This window comes from Enhydra lutris, unplaced genomic scaffold (genome assembly GCF_002288905.1).
Source record: "Enhydra lutris kenyoni isolate GAN:26980312 unplaced genomic scaffold, ASM228890v2 scaffoldscaffold12, whole genome shotgun sequence".
NCBI classification, from domain to species: Eukaryota; Metazoa; Chordata; class Mammalia; order Carnivora; family Mustelidae; genus Enhydra; species Enhydra lutris.
Window position 1 is genome coordinate 43045523 of NW_019154096.1, and position 22825 is coordinate 43068347.

At 45.6% G+C, this 22825-nt stretch overlaps 1 long non-coding RNA gene across 1 annotated transcript; it reads left to right on the top strand.

The window, feature by feature from the left end:
• The first annotated feature begins 952 nt into the window (after positions 1-952).
• On the top strand, positions 953-21872 carry LOC111144854. The gene is made up of 4 exons (XR_002640444.1): positions 953-1104; positions 8811-8853; positions 11208-11330; positions 21662-21872. It is a non-coding gene; the product is annotated as an uncharacterized LOC111144854 (long non-coding RNA).
• Positions 21873-22825: the final 953 nt, after the last annotated feature.

A 22825-nucleotide genomic window follows, 5' to 3' on the forward strand; every position in this document is an offset into this window, starting at 1 on the left:
CCATTGCCCAGAGTTCACCCTTGGGTCTGGCAACATGGAGAGAAGCTCGGTCATGGCTGTTTGCTCACCTACCCTGCTTCTGGGGGAGGCAGAAATTCTACCCTGAAGAAGTGGAGGCAAAAGTGGAAACAGGAGGGGTTCTCCAGCAGGGAGGGGCTGCAGACAGGCTCTGGCAGGAGGTTAGAGCTGCAGTGGGAAGGCAACAATACTGTTCTAGGGAAGCTACAGAAGCATACTGGTTTTCTAGGTCTGCTCCTCTGTCATCAATGAGTGCCCTTGATGAAGCACTTACCCATGATCTTAGTTGATTTCCAGGCTGGGGCTGAAACCAACAGTGGTCATCAAAGCTCAAAGGGACAGTCTTCCTCCAGTTCTCCCAAGTGAAAATAAGATACGACATCATGGTCACTCATTCATGATGCTGTACTGTTCTAAGGTCTTTGTACATGTGAATTCATTAAAGATTCATAACAAGCCAAAGTGGTGAGGCCCTCGCCATTATTCTATGGAAAGGGAGAACAGAAATGCAGACAGACCACAGCTAGCTTGTGACAGAGCTGGGACATGAACTCGGGAATATGTCATTCAGGTTTCACAGGCTCAGCCATTGTGGCTTGGATCCCAGCTGGTTTTCAGCCTGTCTCTCACATAGCTTCCCTGCCTCACTGCCTCTTTCTGGGGAAAGGAGCAAGACTGAGGGCTGGGAGCAGGTGGACGGTCTTGGCTGGGCACATCAGGGACTGCTGCAACGTGTAAGATTACTTCTTAATACTAAGACTCCTCTGGAGTGGGGCTGAAGCAGAAAATGATCCTGGAGAAGGGTGAGCTGCAGATGTCTCCCCAGGCGTGATTCCAGTCATCTGTCATCTCATCCCAGGGGCCAGGGACGGGGGCGAGCAGGAGGCATGCTGGGCTATCACTGAGTCTTCATTTTCTTCTCCACCAGAGCGCAGGCCTGCCATTCTCTATTCATGGAGTTTGTAAGTCAGCATGAAGGCCCATTGACTGAGGATATGTGATTTTGTTCCTCTGGACGCTGAGGTCAGTGCAGTACCAATGCACAATGCAACAACACACCAGTCTCCACGGATTCTTGAAACACAGGTCAGCACCTCTGCCCCAGAGTCATGGTGATTTGCTTGTTTCTGTTCTGAGCTAAGTGTCCCAGGAGTCCTTACTCAGTTCCCTGGGACAGTCTTACAGGTAATGTTAGCTGATGCTAAGAATCCTGTACCCATGAGTCTTTTTTTGTAGCGTCCTTTGGTTAGTATCCAACCAGTCCCTTCCTGGCTGGTTCTGAGACAGTCCTTTGTTGGACATGTAATTTCTGTCTTTTAGCTTATAATGTGTCTTCTGGCAAGCATGGTAGGAATGCAGAAACCATCTGCTGAAGATAAGATTGAGTGGTTAAATTATAACCATAACCAGCAATATCAGAATGAAGAGAAATAACCTTTTGTGGGGTTTGATATAGAACTATATCGAAGGATGTTCCCAGGGGGCATGAACACATCCACTTAGCCAGGCTTCTCAAGTCATCCTGTAAAGTGTACAGACTCTAAAATGTTCTTGTTAATATAATATCTTACTAATGCTTTGTACCCTTGACTATAGAAAATTAACCTCTGAATGACCGGAACTTCATTTTTAGACTTTATAGGTTTTTCTACCCTGTGGGCTGGATACATAAGTCAACAGGCCAACTCTTTAATGTGGCACTAATAAAAAAATGTGGAGCTAATGAAATGTGAGGATAGCACTGTGTCTGTTATTTTGCGGGTCTCTTGCACGTGATTGCCATGTCAGAGGGGTAAGGTTGAGGGAGCAAGCCTCGGGAGCTGGTGGCTGCCCAGGAAACACCAAAATGGATTGGGTGTAAAACTGAGTCTTGTTTTTTTTGAGTTTAGTGTCTGATTATAAGGAAAACAACATCTGAAAGGCTTGTCTGAAGGGACAGGCCTCTTGTTTGAGAGGTACTAGAGATGAAGACCCAAGCACAAGGCCATGGAGAAAGACTGTTCTAGGACATATGAAACTAGACTTTTCAGAATACAACACAAGTTAGTAAAACTACAAAGAAAATCAATCAAGGAAATCATGACAACTGAAGATAAAAGCAGACTTGAGGGTGGGTCAGGGGGTTATGTCCATATCCAAGGCCAATGATTTTCACTGTTGAGACGTAGACTCAGGCTCAGGCAGAGGGTGATTGAGACAATGGTGTGTTCTGTTTCATAGGCTGAGTCTTTTTTTTTTTTTAAAGATTTTATTTATTTATTTGACAGAGAGAAATCACAAGTAGGCAGAGAAGCAGGCAGAGAGAGAGGAGGAAGCAGGCTCCCTGCTGAGCAGAAAGCCCAATGTGGGGCTCGAACCCAGGACCTGGGATCATGACCTGAGCCGAAGGCAGCGGCTTAACCCACTGAGCCACCCAGGCGCCCCCATAGGCTGAATCTTTACTTAAGAACACACTGGCCCATATCTATTAGTGCTCTTTATATCTTACCTTTTTAACCTCTCATATACAAAATATCACATTTATTCTTTTAAGGTGAGAAACACGATTACACACAAAAGCTTGAATAGCAACAAAATCTGTGCAAGTCTAGGACAGAAGACTTGAGTCTCCCTGGCACAAATGTCCTATGCAAATAGGTTCCTCTTCAAGATGCGTTAAGGAAAAAGATCCAGCAAAGGATCACTTTGAAGATACTGCCCAAAAAGAGAAGTAAAGGGAACACAAATGAACGAGGGAGAAGACTGTTGCTATGAGGTGCTTGGAAAGCTTGACCAAACGTCTTTATCACATGACATAAGCTGGTAAAAGAGTCACCCCTGCAAACAAGGGACACATGTTGTGATACAAGAGCTGAGGGGAAGGTGGCAGGACCTCAGAGGAAGGAAACACAACCTGGCAAAGCTCAGGGATGGAAAAGCCCAAGAGGGAGATGATGTCCTCTGGGAGCTGGCAGTGGGGAAAGGAGAAGGGAATAACTGTTTTCTGTGATGCAGCCTTAACTCTGTGATCTAGAACTATAATTTGAAACATTTACAAAGAGCCTCTTTCTTCACTCCTACCCAGTGTTGGGGTCCTCTGGACAGATTCCCTTGCAGGAATGCTAAGAAGTCTTCTCGCATGTCTGCAGCAGCTAGAAGGCCCAGTACAGGACTGATCTGCAATGGAGGAGGCCTTCATTAGGACAAGCTGTTCTCTCCCCTCACCCCTACTAGCTGGTCCTAGATCTCTGCTTTCTGGGGCTCCAGGAATCTTCTAGGCAACCTCTCCTGGGCCTTTCCTTTGTTTCCTAATCTAAGCTTCTTTTTTTTTAAATTTTTTAAATTTTTTATTTTTTGACAGAGAACGTAAGTAGGCAGAGCAGCAGGAAGATGGTGGGGGAAGCAGGCTCCCTGCTGAGCAGAGAGCCTGATGTGCGGCTTGATCCCAGGACCCTGAGATCATGACTTGAGTCCAAGGCAGAGGCTTAACCCACTAAGCCACCCAGGCACCCCCCTAATATAAGCTTCTTAAACCCCAAATCCCTGGTCCCTCCCAGGTGTTATAGCCTTGGTCCCTAGCTTCATAGTCCCTGACCTCAAGGCCCTTTTTCTCCTGTCAAAAGTACCCTGTCCATCTTTTCCCCAGGACCCTGGCTCTTCAATCGAGTCTCCCATTTCTTTGTATTCTGGCTCATTGCTTCTGGATATCTGAGCAACGAATTAAAGATGCAGATGTGGGAACCTCGAAGTGATGCAGAGACAAGAGTTTCGATTGTATACCATTACCATAGAAACATCGGGTCATGTGCTCCGGGTGCAGCTTCATGGGGTAGGACCTGAGATAGACCAAGAGGAGTGCCAGCCTCCACCCCACATAGTGTTTCTGAGCAGCTGTTCTCCTGCTAGGTCTCTTCTCTCCCCTAATCGTCCCAGACCATTGGATCCTTGGGAAGCCTCAGGTTCCTGGGGTTCAGTGAGGAATTGGGAAGCTTTCATGATCGAGGGGCTGCCCCACTTCGATCTCTGTGTGTGAGGGGGACAGAGCAAATATCAGAGAAGGAGCTCATCACAGGACAGACAGAGCAGAATAATCACCAGCTAAAGGAGATCATTGAAGGACCCTCAAAATCAAAGACCAGAGTGAGTGAAGTGAGGAGGTTCACTCCGCATCAGAGAACACTGGAGAGTGGAAAAACAAGTCTTGGAATGGAAGCGCATGAAGAGGGCTGGGTGTACTAGAAGACCCATGGGGCCCCAAGAACTCAGCACCTCTGATTCTGGCTTAGAAGAGGTCCAAGCCATCGAGCTGTGGCGAGGTCAGGGATTTTAATGAAATAGCATCTGTTAAGGAGGGCCGGGTGACTTAAGGGTTACCCTGCCCAAGGATCCCTGGCCTGGGCCAGTTTCTGGATGTGTTCTGGAAGCCAGTGCTTATTACCACTTTATTCTTGGAGACATTGAGTGAATCAACAATGAACTGAGCCAAAGTTTAAAAATATCTGTGTAGAAATGTAACAAGTGCTGAGAATATGGCCAGATTGTGAATAGAAGGCTACAGCAGCAGAATTACCTTTTGAAAAACCCACAAGGCTGGAATCCAAAAGCCAGTTCCCAGAAGATATATTCATAAGATCTTTCCAGAAAAATAACATCTGAGTCAAGAGGGCTCTTTCGGCCCACCCCCTGGAATTAGTACAGTCCTTTGCAACCTCTCAGCAATGTCTAAAACTGGTTCTCTCGCTTCTGAATGTGCCTGAGAACAGGACGCTGCCTCACCCAGGGAATCACCCAAGAGAATTCAAAGAAGTCAAACTGGGTGCAGAAGGCTCAAAGCCTCCCCTGCTGATGTTCCAGAGCCAACCTGCAGAGGCTCACAGGACCAGAGTGAACAGCAGTGAAGGCCTTAGATACACAGAAAGGAAGAAAGGCTGTGAGAAAATGCAGAAATATAAAGCAACAAGCAGAACCCATCAAAGCAAGTAAAAACTTAATAAGGAGAGGAGTCAAGAACTGTAGGAAAATTGACAAAACTGTGGACCCACCTGGAACATAGGCGAGCATCTTTGGTACCAGAGAGCCCCTGCCCTGCCCACCCCTGCTAGCGGCTACACGGCAAGCTCTGGTCAAGGACAAGCTGTCACAGAAATGACAGCACGGAAAGTTTTCATAGCAGCGTATCTCAAACTGAAGTGTTTCAAAGACGAGCAGTCTAAAATCATTTCTAGGAAGACCTGGAGGAGGGCTCTCAAGGCAACACTTTTCTTTCTTTTTCATGGAGTAGAATTTGGGCTCAAAGTGGGGCCTCCCCCTGGCCTCCATTTCAGTTAGGGATCGAGAAGTTTAGTGGAAATGTAATTCTTTTCAAGAATGTTTTTCCCTCCCAATCTCTAGAATTTATCATGAAGTGAAAGTTTTATGCATCTGTGCCGAAGGTTTATGTTTAAGGATCTCCATGCTTGTGTATCTGTGGCTTCATGTGAAAAAAAAATTTCAAAATTAAGAGCAACTAAAAAAAATGCTTTTGTTTTATGTTATGTTATTTTTTTTTTCCAAGATTTTATTTGTTTGACAGAGAGAGATCGCTCAAGTAGGCAGAGAGACAGGTGGGGTGGGGGTGGGGAGCCTGATGCAGGGCTCGATCCCAGGACCCTGAGATCATGACCTGAGCCAAAGACAGAGGCTTAACCCACTGAGCCACCCAGATGCCCCGGTTTTATGTTATTTTAAAGAAGCTCCCCCAGAGAGTCTGCTGTGCACTGTGGGATGGGCACCGTTCATCCTGCCAAAAGGACTGGGATGTGAAGAATTTGGAGTTCATGACTTATGTTCCTGCTGAACCCTTGACAAAGGCACTTTATTGGTCATCCCATTGTCCCTCAAACTGTGAGGGAGGCAGGATCCCTGAGGGTCCCGCCTTCCCTGCAAGGATGGTGTCAGAGAGCCATGCCGGAGGGCTCCTGGTGCTTCACCTCAGTCAGAGCGTACAACCCCAATTTCTTTTTTTGTTTTTTTTTTTAAGATTTTATTTATTTATTTGACAGAGATTACAAGTAGGCAGAGGCAGGGAGAGAGAGAGAGAGAGAGAGGAGGAAGCAGCTCCCCGCAGAGCAGAGAGCCCGATGCGGGGCTCGATCCCAGGACTCTGGGATCATGACCTGAGCCGAAGGCAGAGGCTTTAACCCACTGAGCCACCCAGGTGTCCCTACAACCCCAGTTTCTGAAGTGAGAGAAAGTCCAGAAACATGGGGTCATTGCTCAAGATCACAGAGTCTCTGGCCTAGAGGTCCTGTCTTCCTGCTCCTAGGACTCCCCTGTGCTTGCCCTTGGGGCACTGCCTCAGGCTCACTCTCTGTCTCAGTCTCCCCGGCGATGGGCAAGGGGGCCCCTGTACAGTCACTTCTCCGCCAGAGTCACTGCCTCCACCAAATGTTTGATCACGGAGGGGGTCGTGAGCTCGGGTGCCGCTCCATGGGTGATGGAATTTCTCATCAGCATTTGCCCTGCTGTGCCCTGTCACCCCCCTCTGTGCTGTCACCCCACCCCAGATGCTACAGCCCCTGAAACTGTGCAGCTTCTTATTGTTTCCATGAATTCTCTTTTCAGTTTTCTTAGGCTCTCTCTGCTTTCCCTGTTTTCTTTTCAGAGCACTTGCCTTAAGGACAGGGAGGTGGGGACAGTGACCTCAGGGCCAGTGGGCTGTAAGGGAAGCCCAACACGTTACATCTAGAGGCCACCTCTGACTCCCTGAGCCCAGAGCCCCCTGCCCCTTTCCCAGTCCCTCTTCAGCCTGGTCCTAGAGGCAAGAATTCTTGCTTTCATGTTGTCAAGATGCCCTTGGGAGGCCCTGGCCAAGGCTGATTTTTCTGTTGTCCTTCCAGGGTACTTTTGCGTTGACACAATGGTAGGACATCTTTGCCTCAGAACAAGCCTGCCCGGTGCACTGTTGGTTTAACCCCCAACTGACCACAAAGCTGCCTGGCAGTCAGTTTGGCTGCTGCCTAAAAGGACAGGCTCAGAATTTCTAGGATCGACCCCCAGAAGACCCCCTGGGTAAACAGCTGTCTTGGTTGCCTGGTTCTGGGTTATCTGGCTGACCGTGACAGTGAATTAATTCCTTCTGCAAGCTCTTGACAATCTTTCCAATGGATGCCCTGGCCAGCAGCTCCCTGGTTAACTGAGTAACTAATGCCTCTTCACAAGCTGCTGGGCGCATGTCTGCTGGGTCTGAGCTGGGAAGCCTGGAGAATGCTGATGTCCCCTTCCTTATGCTCTGCCTCTGTTGGGATCTCAGGGGTCCCAAACAGTCCTCAGAAGCAGGTCTACCTTGAGAAACACTCTTAATTGGAGGCCTATGGAGCCGCAGGGTGTCTGGCATCACATTCAGTGTTGTGTGTAGAGATGATGTATTCAGACTTGTGCATGGATGACAATGTGCATTTTCTGAGGAGACGGCCAGTAACATTTGTTGAGTTCTCAAAGGGTCTAGGAGCTATGAGAAGTTATGAACCATTTACCTAAGGAGACCCATCCATCTCAGAAAGACCCAATACTGACTCTCTGGATCCTTTTTCATTCCTGTTCCCAGACACCAAAGGGACAGGGAGGGGACTTGCAGGGAACCTTGTGGCCTGGGCTGAATGAGAATGTGGGAGGCAGTTCAGGACCTCGTGGTCTTCTGGGTCCCATTCAGGGTCCTGCAAAAATGACTTAATGATCCCCCATCAAGGGTCATCAAGGTTCAGGGGCCCATGAAGTACACGCTCTGGGTGTGTGTGGGGTTTCCAGAGAGGGTCTGAGTCTGCTTGTACTGTGGGTCTGGGATAATCCAGAGTGGACTGAGGCCGACCCCTGGAGTGGCTAAAGCATATAAGCCTGTTGCCTGTTAAGCTTGTACACATTTTACTTTGGGCCTCACCCAGTGTCCCTTGGTTCCAGTCTCTGGTAGTCAGTCAGCTGTTTCCTGGACAATCGGACTTTTCTATTAGGTGACTTTTTAGACACAGCAACAGACCAGACAGCCACAACCAGAAACTCCTACCTTACCAATACTGGGGACTTCAGTAGGGGCTGAAATCTTTGTAGGGGGCCTTTCACTGAGCTGGAACCTTGATGGCAGAGGGCCAGGGGGCAAGTGACGCCTATTCGGGGGCTGTCTCACTTTCACAAGTCCTAGAAGACATTTGCTTTTTTTGCTTTTGTATGTTACAAATAACCTTGGCTGACACCTAATTTGTCTTGGCAAGTGGCTCCAAAATGTTACAGTGCTGTTTGGTTATTCCATAGGGGTATTTTGGTGAAAAACAGATCACCCGAGTGGTTCCCAATGACTAATCATTGGATTTGTGACACAAGAGCTTACCTGTTCCTACCGACACACTGGATGGAAACTTGCTGCTTTCTTTCTTTCCTTTTTAAAAGACATATTAGAGAGAGAGAGAGAGCGTGGACAAGTGGGGGGAGGGGCAGAGAGTGAGAATCTCAAGCAGACTCCCTGCTGAGCATGGAACCCAAATGTGGGGCTCCCATGTCACGCACCTGAGAACATGAGCTGAGCTGAAACTAAGAGTTGGACACTCAACCAAGTGAGCCACCAGGTACCCAGAGACGTTGCTTTCTTTCAGGATTGCCCCTGATGTTGCCCAGTGTCCATTCTGGCCCATCAGTTTCTCCTCTAGGGAAAAAGAGATTAGGTAACTTAATTCAAGAAGGAAAAAAAACTGGGCCTTGACTTAAAACAGAAACCCTCACGACTCAAGGGGAATTCTAGATTGCTTTCTTCTTTTCCTCATGCCTCTTCACTTCGCGCTTTACAGGAGGTCCAGAAGATGGGAGATCCCATGTGCTACGGACGAGCAGGTGAGTTAAATCATGACTTTGAGGCTATAGATCTCCTCAGTTAAGAGGTTTGTGAAAAAGGACCAGGAGTTGGGTGAAGCAGGCATGGTACTCCGCTTCGGCACATTTAAGAGGCTGTCAAAAAATCCTGCAGTCAAGCCAACATGTTGTTCTGGTGGTGGAGCAGTGGATTACCCTGTGCCTGCCAAAGCAGAGCTCGTGAACTCGGCTGTCTTCCGCCATCTGACTGTGGTGCTGGGCCATTGGCCTGTTCTTTTCCGCCTGGCTCTTCATTTAGGAAGTATACTGGGGAGATCTACGGAGCTCCTCATCTCTTTGGTGTCCTCGCTCTTCATTGGCTTTGGAGTCCTCTTCCAGCTGCTCGGGGTTGACATCTACGTATGAGCTCCCAAGCATTCCAATCAGGCGGCTTCACTGAATCCCTGCTTTTGTAAATTAATTTTTTTTTTACTATTGCTGGAAGTGTTCCACCTGCTGTTCACAATAAAGGCAGTTATGTGACCCAAGAAAACACCCCCCAAAACAGCCAAACCCTGTAATAAAGATAATATTTTAGTGTAATCTTTTTAAAATTTATTTTATCTTATTTATTTACTTTTTAAAAATTTTATTTATTTATTTGACAGAAAGAGATACAGGGAGAGAGGGGACACAAGCAAGGGGAGTGGGAGAGGGAGAAGCAGGCTTCCTGCAGAGCGGGGAGCCTGATGCCGGGATCAATCTCAGGACCCTGGGATCATGACCTGAGGCAAAATCAGATGCTTAACAACTGAGCCACCCAGGTGCCCCTCTCAGGTTCATCTTATAGAAAGAAAAGGTGGGAAGAAAGGAGGTGGGGGAGGAGGGAGGAAAGGAAAAAAAGGAGGAAGACAGGAAAGGAATGAATAAGAAAAGGAAAAGGAAACAATGGGTATATCAGATGAGTTTATTTCTATTCTTGGTCTTCTATTTATTATGTAAACAGTAAAGAGAAGTTCAGAGAAAAACCGTCACCTAAGATAAAATCTTGTGAAGGGATTAACTTTGTTTTTTCTTCTCTTTTCTGGTATCTGTTAAAACCACTAATTTATTTTATTTTTAAAAAGATTTTATTTATTTATTTGACACAGCGAGAGAGATCACAAGTAGGCACAGAGGCAGGCAGAGGGGGAGCGGGAAGCAGGCTCCCCCTGCAGCAGAGAGCCTGACGTGGGGCCTGATCCCAGGACCCTGGGATCACGACGACCGGAGCTGAAGGCAGAGGCCTCAACCTACTGAGCCACCCAGGCGCCCCTCCCCATATTTTTAAGTGAAATAAGATTGGGAAAACGCTGAAGCCACATCCAGCACAGGGCGGTAGAATAGAGATGGATGGGATAGCTATGTCTGCACTCGTTTGGGAGTGATCATGTCAGCTGAGCTAACTCTGAGAACAAAATCAGGATTTCAGTGAAACCTGTCCCTCTGTTCTGAATGTCTCCTTCCCAGTGTTATAGCATGAGGGTTTATTGAAAGAATATTTCCTGACATTAATATCTGAAAGAAGTTTGAGGGTTGCCTCAGTCTCAAGAATAAGACAAGGAGAAATAACTCTCATGATTTATCACTGAAGAAGCAGAAGTCTAGAGACAAAAATACAAGTATCTTTCCCCACAAGGTTAGTACATACCCCAATATACAGCATCAATACACTTCAGTGGACTTCCGGCAAGTGTCTTTTTTTTTTTAAAGATTTTATTTATTTATTTGACAGAGAGAGCACAGGTAGGCAGAGCAGCAGGCAGGGAGAGGGAGAAGCAGGCTCCCCGCTGAGCAGAGAGCCCGATGTGGGGCTCGATCCCAAGACCCCGGGATCATGACCTGAGCTGAAGGCAAATGCTTAACCACTGAGCCCACCCAGGAGCCCCTCAAGTGTCTTTTTTTAAGGACTCATTTTTATCCTCTGAAAAACTGAGATGAAACTTCTGCAGCATTTCTTCCTGAGTTAAAGCACCCTGATTTGGAGTGGGCAGCCTTGTACCCATTGAAAAGGGTATCTCTTCCAGGTCCCCTAGCAGCTGGATTCCCTGTGTAGTCCCTGTGACTACCTTTCAGGCAATCTGTACAGATAAGACTGTGTGGTTTCTGAGCAATGTTCTTATTAGGGAGGGTGTGCACCCTTCTCCCTTTCTTTCTCTTTGCTGCTCAGGATGCATATATCATGGCGGGAGCCCCAGCAGCCGTTCTGGGCCCTTCTGCCCTAGGATGGCAGTGCAGAGAGCTAGGAGCCCACATCCCTATGGATAAACAGAGTGCTAACCGTGTTTATGCCATAGCTCCTTGGGATTTGTTTGGGGATAGAGTTAATCCTTCCTGATATTGCCTCTCTCTTCCAGTTGCTGTGTGGACATGCAGGGGAAATCTCCGTCAGTCCATGTGGTGTACATCTGAGAGAAAACCTGAAAGGCCACAAATCTGAATGTCTAACATGACCAAAGCTCACCACAGGTAGATTTTAGGTGATTACCACTTTTTTTCTACTGCTTGACTTTTTTTGCTTTTATTAATTTTCCATAATCAACAAGTATCACATAACAAAAACTAAAACAGAATATAAAGAAAATGTTAAGGGGCATCAGCTGATAATTCTCAGAACCAGAAGTGTCCTTTTAGCTGCCATGAAAAAAATGTTTAACTTCCTGAGTTATTAAGCGAAAACCCAAGTCCTGAGATTCTCTTTTGCAGTTCTCAAGAAGCAGATTATCTTTACATAATAATACCCAGGATAATAGAAGACACTGTGAACCCATCAGTCACAAATATATATAAAACCTCCCCAGCGAGGCACAGGACAGATGGGGATGGGAGATGTGGTGTAGGGGTGAGAAAGTTTGCTAAAGTTCCTGTGGCAAGAAAGAAATGGATACTGTTGAGTTTAAAAAACAAATAAGTATCGATCTTAAGGACAACCATCATAAAAAAACAGAGTACATTGCTTTTTAAATTTTTAAAAATTATTATTATTATTATTATTTTTTTTTTTTTTGAGAGAGAGAGTGTGCATGTGCTGTGGGGTTGGGAGGGGCAGAAGGTGAGGGAGAGAGAGAGAGACTCTTAAGCAGGCTCCACACTCAGCACAGAGCCTGATGCGGGCTCTGAGATCATGACCTGAACTGAAATCAATAGTCAGAGGCTTAACTGACTGAGCCACCCAGGTGCCCCCAGAGTGCAGTGCTTTTAAAGCACCAGGGAAATACTCCCCCAAATTTGATCTGTACAATGGACACATGAAAGAAAAGTAGAAAAAACCTCTTAGTAAACTAGATCTATAAGGGAACTTCCTTAATCTTGTAAAAGCTATAAACCCAGACCTGTTACATCTACTTAATTTAAAACTTTAGGGGCACCTGGGTGGCTCAGTTGTTTGTTAAGTATCTGCATTCAGCTCAGGTCATGATCCCAGGGTCCTAGGATCAAGCCCTCTCTGAGCAGCAGGAAGCCTGCTTCTTCCTCCCCACTCCCCCTGCTTGTGTTCCCTCTTTTGCTGTCTGTCTCTCTGTCAAATAAATAGATAAAATCTTAAAAAAAAATTATATATAAAAAAACTTTAGAAGCATTCCCTTTAAAACCAAACACAAAATATGATGTCCACATTATAATTCCATAGTTAGGGGTGCCTGGGTGGCCCAGTTGGTTAAGCATCTGCCTTCGGCTTAGGTCATGACCCTAGAGTCCTGGGATTGGGCCAGTAAGGGGAAGTCTGCTTCTCCCTCTCCTTCTGCTTCTCCCCCACCCTCATGCTTGCTCTCGCTCTCTCTCTCATTCTGTCTCTCTCAAATAAATATAATCGTGTAGGGGCGCCTGGGTGGCTCAGTGGGTTAAAGCCTCTGCCTTTGGCTCAGGTCATGATCCCAGGGTCCTGGAATCGAACCCCGCATCGGGCTCTCTGCTCAGCAGGGAGCCTGCTTCCTCCTCTCTCTCTGCCAACTTCTCTGCCTGCTTGTGATCTCTGTCTGTCAAATAAATGAATAAAATCTTTAAAATATATATATATATAATCGTGCAAAAAATAACTCCATAGTTAAACATAGCTCCAGAGTCTGGCAAAACTCTAGGATAAGAAAGGGAGGAGAGGGGAGAGGATAGGTAGTAGGTAGTTAGATATCTAGATAGATAGGAATAAATGTGAGGAAAGAATATAAAGAGGGGGAATAACACTGACATGATCTGCAGGCAACGTGGTCATCTGTTGAGGTGACCATCCACTACATAGAATAGGTCTGTGTTTTGTCCTAGAGCCTCATGAAACTCCTTCATCTGGGTGTCTTCTCCTTATGCCCAGGTTGTCTTTGGGGGAGGAGGTAGGAAATACCCAGACAACGGTAGTTCCAACAGTAAGAGTGTTTTTGTTCCCACTTCCAGTATCCCAGGGGTAGCATGAGAGACAGAAAGATTTGGGATTACCACAGCTTCAAAAGCCAGCTTTTCTGTTTTTACTGTGTTAATACCTTTTGTATCAGTACAAAAATATTATGTATGTGTGTTGCTTGCTCTCTCTCTCTCCCCATACACACCCACACCACCTCCCCAACACACACACACACACACACACACACACACACCCTTACCTTGACCAAAGCAGTGCAAATCAGAATCAGAAAAGTATTCACTAAGTGATATTTCATGTTGTGGGCCATTAGCTGTCTTTTAGGTTTTACACGAGAAAGATAGGTAATTGTATAATTGCATGCCCATCCCAGAGGAAGAAAAATCAAGTGTATGTGTTTCACAAGAAAGAAAGCCAAAAGCCAACAGCAGCCAAAGGAAATTCTGATTTACCTTCTTTGGCATCAACTCCAGGATATGTTTTGATTGAAAATCCGGGGACCAATACATGATCCCTGTGATTGTTTCCAGGAACAGAGCCCAGAGAAAGTGAAGGCATTTTTTGTTTGACCCTGGTTAAATGTTGACCTCCTTAGGAGTGTATTTCCTTTGGTGGGCATTTCTTACTTTTCCAGGATGAATTAGAGATAAGTTGATGGGACATGGCAAGCTAAGCACTTAGCCCTGTGCCTCACAGGCTGAGATTTCAATTCTACAAAATCAGAATGCGTAGATGGCCATGTGCTCACAGGGCCAGCCCCTCCAGACTCAAGGATGAGAAACCAGGATGGTGTCAGGACGGTCACATGGGCTGCACTGGTGTGGGTGGAGGGGACTTCAGTATTTCATTCCATCTACATGGTGGGCCAGTAGGACATGTGGATGACTCTCCTGTTGTCAGGAAACATATGTAAGAAAGAAGACATGTCCTTATTAACAAGCTAATTTAAGATATAAGCCCAATCATTTGAGTAAATAAATAAAAGGTTAATCTGGGGGTACCTGCATGGCTCAGTTGGTTAAGTGTCTCCCTTTGGCTCAGGTCATGATCCTAGGGTCCTTGGATAGAGCCTCGCATCAGGCCTCTTGCTAAGTGGGGAGCCTTCTCCTTCCTCTCCCTCTGCCTGCCACTCCCCCTGCTTGTGCTCTTTCTCTGTCAAATAAAATAAATAAATAAAATTCTTAAAAAAAAATCTGTCATACCAAATACAGATTGATATGCACAGTTGCTAGAGAATTATTAAATAAGTGGAAAGGTTCATATAAAAAGGAAAAAGAATTTGGAATATCAGTATTTTTTAACTCTTAAGAGAGCTCAATTGAAAAATAATAGAATAAGAGTTAAGTGGAAAGTAAAATTTCACTTTCTTTTCTTTCTTGTTTTCTTTTTTTAAAGATTCCATTTATTGGGGCACCTGGGTGGCTCAGTTGTTAAGCGTCTGCCTTCAGCATAGGGTCCTGGGATTGAGCTCCCTGCTCCACCGGGAGCCTGCTTCTCCCTCTCCGTGTTCTCTCTCTCACTGTGTCTCTCCTTGTCAAAAAATAAATAAAATCTTAAAAAAATAAAGATTCCACTTATTCACTTGGTAGAGAATGAGTGAGTGAGAGAGCATACACAGGGGGAGCAGCAGAGGGAGAGGGAGAAGCAGTCTCCCCACTGAGCAGGGATCCTTATGTGGGGCTTGATCCCAAGACCCTGGGATCATGACCTGAGCTGCAGATAGACGCTTAACCCACTGAGCCACCCACATGTCCTGAAAGTAGGGTTTCTATGTCAAATCTGTCCAACATGGCCCTATTCAAATCACCTGGAAGTATTATTTTTAAAGTTTTTTTTTTTTTTTTAAAGATTTATTTGCAAGAGAGAGAGCACGCATGCGCATGTGTGCACACCCTTGCCGGGAGAGGGAGAGGGAGAATCTCTAGTAGACTCCTTGCTGAGCTCAGAGTTCTACTGGGGGTTCGATCTCATGACCCTGAGATCATGACCTAAACCAAAATCAAGAGTTAGACCCTTAACCAACTTAGCCACCCAGGTGCCCCTAGAGATTTTATTTTTAAGTAATATCTACACCTATCATGGGGCTTGAACCTACAACCCCAAGATCAAGAGTCATGTGCTCTGCTGACTGAGCCAGCCAGGCGCCCCTAGAGGGATTTTTTTTTTTTAAAGATTTATTTATTTACTTATTTGACAGAGAAAGAGATCACAAGCAGGCAGAGAGGAAGGCAGAGAGAGAGGAGGAAGCAGGCTCCCTGCTGAGCAGAGAGCCCAATGCCGGGCTCGATCCCAGGAGCCTGAGACCATGACCTGAGCCGAAGGCAGAGGCTTAACCCACTGAGCAACCCAGGCGCCCCCCCAGAGGGATTTTTAAACGTATAGATGCTTAAGGCCTCATGTGGAATACCAGTGCAGGGGCCCTGGGACTGGGCTGGGAAATGGACAGTTTTAAGAACCTTGAAGTTTTACATTGAATCGACAGTGACACTAAGTCAGCATTTCATTTTCTTTCCAAAATCAGATAAAAACAGTTATGATCTTCAGATAAACTAGACAGAGCTGAAATGTTGAACCACCAAGTGAGAGAGGAACCATCAACAGCCCAAGGAGGGAGGGCTAAGAACAGGCCGCAGGAGGAGCGCACATCCTTTCTCACAAGATCGGGTTGGGGTGCAGCCCCGCCTTCTTTGCAGCTGCAGAGAATAAGGAATCTCACATCTAAGCCATACAGACAGAAAAGAGTAAGTTTGGTGGAGAAAAGGGGGCCTCTCCCCAAGTCTGTTCACTGTTGGTGAGAACTGACAAACCCATGAAAGACATGAAAGGCATAGAATAGTGGGTCATCTCTGGGGGCTGCAGTATCCACATGGTGGCCACTTGGGAAACCAGCTTCCTGCTATCTAGCAGGGCTGACTTTAGGCATGTCCTGAGTCCCAGCCATTCATGCCCAAGGGAGCAGACCCCAGGGGGCCTCTGGGGTAGGATTCCCGGGGACTAGGCAGCTTTGTTGTTCTAGTCTAGATAGATAACATCATAGAGCCTGGGGAGGACACCAAGGTCCTTCCACAGAAGAATAAAGAAATAGTGTACAGTCCTTAAAGTGGAATGCTGCCCAGCAGGGACAATGACTAACAAATGTCACCACTTCCTCCAACTTGGAGCAAGCTCTCAAATAAAATGTTGATTAGGAAAAGCAAATCGCAAAAGAAAATATACAGCATAAAACCACTTCTTTAAAAGTCCAAGTGTATGTGAAACTTAAATTGAATTAGACTTAAATTAAGAAAAGACATTCACTATCTAGGAAGAATACTAGGTGATTAGTAAGCACACATTTGGGGACATGGTTGCCCTGCAAGGGAGCACTAAAGGGTCCCAAAGATGGTGATAACACCCAATTCTGTAGCCTGAGTGCCAGGTACATGGGTCTTTGTTCTATTTTCTTCTTTATCTTAGATATTTTATATTTCATATATTCTCTCATGTGTCAGATATTTCATTTTTTAAGATGGAAAAAGATATCACATATTAAAACCTTGACTAGCCCTGGGTTCTCCTTCACATGAAATGAACCTTCTACAAAGAGCTGGCTCAGAAAACACCTCCAAGGAGATGAATTACCAAAAAAGAATCACAAAAGGATCTCTGCAGAGACATTATGAGGAAAAGGGAAGGAAAAGGAAAACAAGAATGCTGCAAGGTCAACAAAAATGGAGACTAAAACTTTGGACTGACATGACCGGATTGGGGAGGGGGATGATTTCAAATACTTTGACAAAATGGAGTGTGGAAATGCAATGGACCTCTGGCTAGAGGTCAGGGGGGAACCAGAATGTTCCCCAGAACTGAAGCTCTGACATGGGAGATTTTCTTAGGGATCTCCCCAGTCTCTCATCTCATCTGTCATTGTAGTTGAACCATTTAAGCCGTTTCAAGTGGTGTCTATTTTTAACTCACTCATCCCCTGTTGGGAGGTCTTCCTTTGTGCTAGGTGCTGTACCTGCTCTGGAGGGTTTGGAGTCTGGAGGTAGAGGTGATGATTACATGGTGCTGTGGGAGGCGGCATGCAGGGTTCCTCCAGCAGAGGGTCTAACCAGTCCAGGGCTCTGGGAAACTTGTCAGAGGAAATAGCATTCCAGGTGGAGCCTGAAAGATGAATGAGAATCAGCCATGGTAGATGAAGGGTGGAGGTTGGGAAGAATGCTCCAGATGGGAACAAAAATACAAAGGTCTGGGGCGCCTGGGTGGCTCAGTGGGTTAAGCCTCTGCCTTGGGCTCTGGTCATGATCTCAGGTTCCTGGGATCCAGCCCCACATTGGGCTCTCTGCTCAGTGGGGGGCCTGCTTCCCCCTCTGACTCTCTGCCTGCCTCTCTGCCTGCTTGTGATCTGTCAAATGGACAAATAAAATCTTAAAAAAAAAATCTATTAAAAAAAATGCAAAGGCCTGAAGGAGACAGAGGGTATGGAATTCTAAAGGCGGGGCTTGAGCTGTAGGCCAAGCCCAAACAGGTATGCCTTGAGGGCCTTCTTAGAGAATGTGATGCTATCTTACAGGAATTGGACAACACTGACTGTTTTAAGCAAAGGAGTTACATGATGAGATTGGTTTATTTTAGAAAATTCACTCTTCCCCATTATATCAGTTTTTGCCCCATTGAGACCTTTAATCTACCTACTATCCTACCTTTAATTATCCATCACCTTCCTCACTTCCTTCCCTACTAGATCAGATTCCAAGGGTCATCATCATAAACGCTCCCTCAGATCAACTTTCCCTTCTCTTGCTCTACTCTCATTGCTGGACCACCTGGCTGCACCCCACAGTTCAGCCTCTAACACTCTGGGGTAAGAACAAGGTGTTGGCTGGATTGTATTACTTCAGGAGGCTTTAGGGGAGAATCTGTTTCTTTACCTTTTCCAGCTTCTTGGCTCTGCCCACATTCCTTGTCTTGTAACCCTGCATCCCTCCAGCCCCTGCCTCTGTCCTCAGATCTCCTCTGATTCTCCTGTCCTCCTCTTTCCCTTGTGATTACATGGGGGCCACTTAGATAATTCAGGATAATCTCCCCATCTTAAGATCCTTAAACATACCCACAAAGTCCTTTCTTCTATGTAAAGTCCCACTCCCAGTTTCCAGTGATTAGGATGTGGATGAACCATTATTCTGCCCACACACCGTCTTCTAGGACAATATATCATATCTTCACTCCTCTCACTTTCCTAGCCCTGTCTCCCCACCCTATTGTGACTTTTCTTTGGAGAAATAGTCTCCATTAGACCAGAACTGCCTTGTCATCCCATCGTCAAAATCACCCCCTCCCTGCATCTGGACTCACACTCAGCTGGGCCTCCTGTCATCCAGGATGCTTTGTCCCTGCTCGCATTTACAGTCAAGACATTCACCCTTGCTCTGGCTCTTCTCAGCAGACAGTTCTCCATGGTGTCTCATATTTCTGCACATTTAGCTAGGCACTGACCTTTGTTCTGGATGATCTTCACTTAGCTAACAGCCTTGGAAGATAGATATGCTGTCTACCCCTGAAGCAACGGGCAGGCATGTGTCTTTTACCAGCATTCATGAAACTTGGCAGGCTAACTTTGTTAGCTTGCAAATAGGGTAAAATCTCAGTCCCTTCAGTTCTCAGCAGAATCCATCTCCTCTAGCTTCTCAAGGTCTTCACACCTAACTTGCTTTTCTGGAACATCCATTGTTCCCTTTCTAATGGCTCACTGTCATCAGCGAATACTCATGCTCCAGCATATCTCAAGACCAAAAAGAAACTAAAAACCACTCTTGTTTGACACCTGCTTGCCTTCCCACTACAAATCCATTTCTCTGTTCTCTTATCAGCAAAAATTCATACAATCATTATCTCTCACAGTGCTGCCCAGTAGAACTTTCTGGGATGGTGGAAATGTTCTGTCTCTGCATTGTCTAATTTGGCAGCCACTAGCCTCATGTAGCTGTTGAGCGATTGAATGTGGCTAGTGTAACTGAGGAGTGGATTTTTAATTTAATTTAATTTCAATTAAATTTAAATAGCCACGTGTGGTTAATGGCCACCATATTGGAGAGACAGATTTCTAGTGACTCCATTTCTGTCCTTTTCCTATCTGAATTCTCAGCCGTACTTGATCTGATTGACTGACCTGTTATTCTGAGGCATTTTGTTTCTGGCTTCCATGACTCAGCTCTTTTAATTCTGCTGTTCCACTCTCCAGCTGTCCTTGGTTGGCCTTCTCTGCTTGACCTGTAAGTGCCACAAAGATCCATCCTGTGTCTACACTCCTCTGCACTCCTGTAGTCCTGCATTCCTCTGTCTACACTTCTCTCCAAGTGACCTCACCCAGTTACCTAGTGTTAGATATTATCTACAGGCTGATGAGTCCCAAGTGTGTGTCTCTAGCCCTGTCCTCTTCTCTGGGCACTGAACACTCATATCTAATTGCCTACTTTACATATCCGTGTGGGTGTTCAACAAGCATCTCAAACTTAATACATCCAAAATAGAACATTTCCCTACAACCTGTTCTTTCAGCTTTTCTATCCCAAGAAATGCACCCTCTCTACCCAATTGCTTAAGAGAAAAATGTGGGACCCTTTGCCCAGACTTACTGTCGATGTTGTGAGCTCTACCTCCAAAATATATTCATATTTGTGTCTTTAGTGTCTACTGCTAGTTCCTGACTTTAAGCCCCCAACCTTGCTCCTGATTTATGATAATAGCCTCACCACTGCTTTCTCTTGCCCCATTCTACATATAATGACTGCACAGCAGCTAGAAGGAGCTTCAAAAGTACAAATAACTTTTGGGCACCTGGATGGCTCAGTTGGTTAAGCATCTCTCTCTCTCTCTCTCTCTTTTTTTTTTTTTTTTTAGATTTTAGCTATTTATTTGACAGAGATCACAAGTAGGCAGAGAAGCAGGCAGAGAGAGAGGAGGAAGCAGGCTCCCTGCAGAGCAGAGAGCCCGATTCGGGGCCCAATCCCAGGACCCTGGGATCATGACCGGCGCTGAAGGCAGAGGCTTTAACCCACTGAGCCACTCAGGTGCCCCAAGCATCTGACTCTTGATTTCGGATCAGGTCATGATCTCAGGGATGTGAGATCGAGCCCCTTGTTGAGCTCCACACTCAGAGCAGAGTCTGCTTGTCTGTCTCCCTCTATTCTACCCCCTGCTTGCATGCTCTTTCTCTCTCTCTCTCAAATAATTTTAAAAAAATTACAAATAGTTTTGAAGGTGTTTTTTTTTTTTTTTTTTTAAATCCTCTAGTGACGTTCTCTTGCGTGTAAAATATGAGATCAGTGAGACTGTGAGCCCACCTGGAAACCTCCCACCTCTGGGTCTTATGTGAGATTCTGCTCTATCCTCCTCGTTTCAACCACTTTGATTTAGATTTACTGTTACTTGAAGTAAAAAACATCCTAACTGACCCCAATGATCATTAGAGAATGGCTTATTAGTAATTAAAAGTTAGAATGAATGAAATAGCCCAAACCAGAGAACTGATTATGAAATTGTTATTATGCAATGGAATAATATACAGGAGAGAAAATATGATGTCAAAGGCATCTGCTTATTGACATTATGCTTATTGTGTAATGTCAAATTTAAAAAGCATATTTCAATGGCATTTATATATGAATACACATAGACACAGACACAGACACACCCATTATAGTGAGTAATTTGTTTCAAGTGGACATCAACACACCCTATAAATGCATATGCACATTTTACAGTGGTTGTTACTGGGTTGTAGGAGTATAAGTTTTTGTTCTTTATGATTTTTGATATTTTTTTCAAATTTTAACAAAATAATTTTATAGTAAAAGGGCAATAAAAGGTATTTGACATGAAAAATAGTATTTTTAAGGTACAATTGGTTAAGCAGACAACCTTATTTATTTGTCCCAACGTTACTGAGATATAGTTGACATCCTCATGGTTGTTTAGCTTCTTCTTTTACTCACTTCCTTTACTTTCTCGCTTTGTCAAGGTGCTTTCAGACCAGCTTGAGGTGTCCTGTAGTAGAATTGCCTTTAGAAATGTTCTCAGAGCCCGGGAAGAAAGGTGTCTGCAGGGATACCCAGACTGAATGAAGCATGGAGGGGGTGGGTCCTGATTGCCCTTTCCAGGCAGTAGACAGACGGTGACTTCCTAGTCCCACCCTCCCACTCATGGCAAGAGGCCTGCGCCAGCCGCCCGTACTCAGCCACCCTGCAGGGGCCCCTCCTGGGGCCCCCAGACAAGTCCCATCTGCCACCATAGTGCCAGATGTAGCCACAAGAGGGCGAGCAGCATCCAGCTGATGTTTTGAATTGCTCTCTTGACACTGGAACAAACATAACGTGGCTTCCGTTTCATAATGCCAGTCTGTTTAGCCGAGTTTCTACACTATTGCGGTATGGTAAATCCCCATTTACTAGCATTTAAAAAAAATTTTCCTCTATTCTTCAGGGACGTAATATGGGGCATTTCATCCTGATACGGCTTTACGCGTTTGTGGGGAGGCCCAGACCCTGAGCCTGCCTGATGCAGGACTCCCAGGACACCGGGCCACCGCCGAGGGAAACCTGTGCGCACCTCAACAAACAGAGGGGGTCCATGTTCATGGATTGGATGATGCAACATCATTACGGTGGTAATTCTCTCCAAAGTGTCTATAGATTCCATGCAATCTTTTTCAAAATCCCAGCAGGAATTTTTTGCAGAAATTGGCAAGCTTATCTCTGAGGGCAAAGATAGCCAAAAGAATTCTGAAAAAGAACAGAATTGGAGGACTTACATTTCCTGACTTCAAAATACTGTAAAGCTTCAGTAAAAAAAAAAAAACAAACAAAAAATAGTGTGATACTGGCATGTGGACAGACCTATATATCAATGGAACAGACTTGAGAGGCCAGAAATAAACCCTTATGTTTATGGTTAATTGGTTTTCGACAAAAATGTCAAGGCAATTCAATGGAGGGAAAGGATAGTCATCTTAAGTGGTGCTGGGACAAAGTAGGTTAGTGGTTGCCTGGGTATGGGGTAGGAGTGGGGAAGGACTGCATATGGGGTGATAGAAATGTTCTAAACGTGGATTGTGGTGATGGTTGCTTAGCTCTATAAATTAACTAAAAATCATTGAATTCACACTTAAAATGGGTGAATTTTATAGGCGAGGGAGGGGAAGACACCTCAGGCCAGAAGCAGGTGAGGTGAGATGTACCAGCATAGAGCAGAGTGCAGGGGTGGTGGGGGGAGGGTCTGCACTTGCTTTACCATCCCCCTTGCTGAGCCTTTCAAAGCCTCAGCCTCTTGTTTTTTATAGACTGGAATAACATTTGCAGTTGGTGCCCCTGTGAGGCCCCAGGCACAGGAAGGGCAGTGCCCTCCCCCATGGGGTCTCACTAAGCCCTCAGGGCCAAGGAGGGAGCCCTGTCCAGGAGCCTCCCTGTCTGACTTCGGAGTGCCCGGAGTCCAGGAGAATCTGGGGGGCAGTGCTGTCCTGTAGGAGCACAGTGTGGCCCTGTGGACACTTAACTTTTCCAATGGCTGCATTTAAAAAATAAAGCAGGTACTTCTTGGGTACAATTCATTTTAATACTATATTTATTTTTATTTAATTAAAAAATACTT